This window comes from Cyprinodon variegatus, unplaced genomic scaffold, assembly GCF_000732505.1.
Source record: "Cyprinodon variegatus isolate N-32 unplaced genomic scaffold, C_variegatus-1.0 Scaffold44, whole genome shotgun sequence".
Taxonomy (NCBI): domain Eukaryota; kingdom Metazoa; phylum Chordata; class Actinopteri; order Cyprinodontiformes; family Cyprinodontidae; genus Cyprinodon; species Cyprinodon variegatus.
This window is the reverse complement of record NW_015150497.1, coordinates 391,660-394,011: the sequence shown is the minus strand read 5'-3', so window position 1 is coordinate 394,011 and position 2,352 is coordinate 391,660. Positions and strand designations below refer to the sequence as shown.

Here is a 2,352-nt window from a genome sequence, read left to right as displayed (position 1 = left end):
TGCTCTATGCGAGCCATTCTAAAGGAGCCAGGGGGTGATTATAAATGAGTCAAAAAGCAGAGACAGGAGCAATTGTCAAACTTTTGGTGTCGATCATTCGATTTCATCCTGGACACTACAGAAAATGGGCTTAAAGTGTAAAAAACCGAACTTCTCCTTTAAACAACTTCACACATTACACATGCTTCACGTAAAATGTTAAGCAGCAAACAAATGAAAAGTACATTTGTGATTAATTGTTATGGTTTATTTCTTTTTATTAACGCACCTATAAACAAGTCAGAGTTAATTGTTCCTATTCAGTATGAAAAATATGGAAGAGAAGAGGTTACTTTTGACCTTACTGCTATTTCTTACTGGCACCAGTAGATTTGTTACATTTCAGTAGTTTATTGTACAACACATTTTTTTGTCTACATGTATGTATACATGTAGACTTCTATCCTTTGCCTACAGTATAAGTCCACTCTTGCTCTTATGTAGCTGGAAAACCTGTACTGATTACACAAGCTGTGATTTTCTGCTATAGAACTGAATCATGTGTGTAAAAATTATGGTACAAAACTCTAAATTCTTTCTAATTATTTATTTTAAATGAATGTGAGAGAAAGCAGAAGCATGCACAGTGGAGAAACTTGAAAACTATATGCTGAAAAGATCTCAGGGTCTCTTTCTGTCAGGCAGTACTGCCACCCTGCAGCCCCTTACTATTATTATTATTATTATTATTATTATTGACAATGTAGAATGAACTAGTCAGGAGGAAAATGAGTTATTGTTTTAAATCACTTAATCTTCACTCCGTACATTTTTCTCTTTTAAATTTTAGAGGAAAATACATTTGACTCCAAAGAAAATATGAAACTAGACAGGTACTGGTTCATGTTGTTGACATCACCTAAATGTAATCTTCTTTCTCAACCGTCCTTTCTGCTGCATGAGTTGTTGTGGAAAACCCCGAGACCCCCCTCCTTTGGGGGTGCTTGGAACATGCAGCTAAAGATGTGTGTGTCGCTTTACTCACTAAAATACTGAATGAGCAGAGAAGAATCAGTGGGGAGACCCTGGCAGCTGTCCAGAGTTATAGTGGCACTAGGCTTTGTTTTAAGCAGTTGTTTAGCAACAGACTGCAGCTAAACTGGCCGTTTCCCACGACTGTGCCCCCACCTACTCTGTGCTGTTTTACTTCTCCTGATCCTTCGACACATTGCCCAGAGTGTCTGTGCCTCTTCTTCCAAAAAGAAGACTATGTGAGCCTGTTTGTTTTTAAAGACTCTGTGGTTATCCAAGTTTAGTAAAAATTGCACAACAGGAAGTCTTGTCTCAGCAGACTGTTGGGGAGTTATAATAATAATAAAGCAGACTAGACAATTAAACTTTGAACATAATGTTAAAATATATTATTTCTTCTAGAAATAGATAATAGGTTTTATGTGAAAATCCAAAGTTTTTCTGTTGGAATTTGGATACTAATCCAGGCCCATACTGAAGACCGCCATCCCTCCTTTCCTTTTTTCTTGAATCAAGAGATATTTTCTCCCAAATGGGGTTTCTGCAGGACAGCATCTGCTCTAACATCTGCTCAAAACCTCCCTATCTATAGTTCCTGTTACAGATGTTTCATTCCAAGTGATATATATTGAGATCTTAGGCTGGTGCTAAAAGTTTTTTTATGTGTTTGGATAAAATAAGTTTATATTTTTCTAATTTTACATCTATTTTCTTTTCACTGACAAAAAAATCATATAATTTAATACCAATTATGTGTGTATTATAAACCATGTTCAATGAAATTCTGTTGGACAACTTTTTGTAACTTTTCTGGCATTTTTTTGTCAGATTTGCAGCGCAGACAAAACGTAATTCTGTTAAGCTGCAAAATATTAATGGAAATTTAGGTTTAAATTTGAGATGCACCAATCCGTTCCCCAGGTCAGATATCAGCTTTAGTTATAGTGATCTACAGTGTGTGTTGGACAATTGCCATATTTCTACTTATATTACATTTTAAATTATGTGTTTGCAGGGCACCCTATATGGAAGTGTTATTTAATTTTTCTACTAATGAACACAATACAGTGTCAATTTTTCACTTTTTTTTTATGTTAAGATCAAGCCTGATTGCTTCACACACGGGCAGATATAATGTTCATTCATTCAACAATAGTATCAGATCAGTATCGGCTGATACACTCAGCCCAGGTATCGCCATCAAACTAGACCAGAAAAAAGTGGATCTACATATGTGAATCTCTAGTTTAAAGTAATTCTATCAATTTTACCAGCATTTTTCTTCTGATACAGAATACCGTATTTTCCCGACTATAAGGCGCACTTAAACGTCTTTTTTTT

General features: G+C 35.4%; 1 protein-coding gene across 1 annotated transcript in view; it reads left to right on the top strand.

Moving 5' to 3' along the window:
• Window positions 1–2,352, top strand: part of arhgef26 (Rho guanine nucleotide exchange factor 26) — a 35,769-nt gene that overhangs the window by 23,021 nt on the left and 10,396 nt on the right. The gene's annotated exons all lie outside the window — the stretch shown is intronic.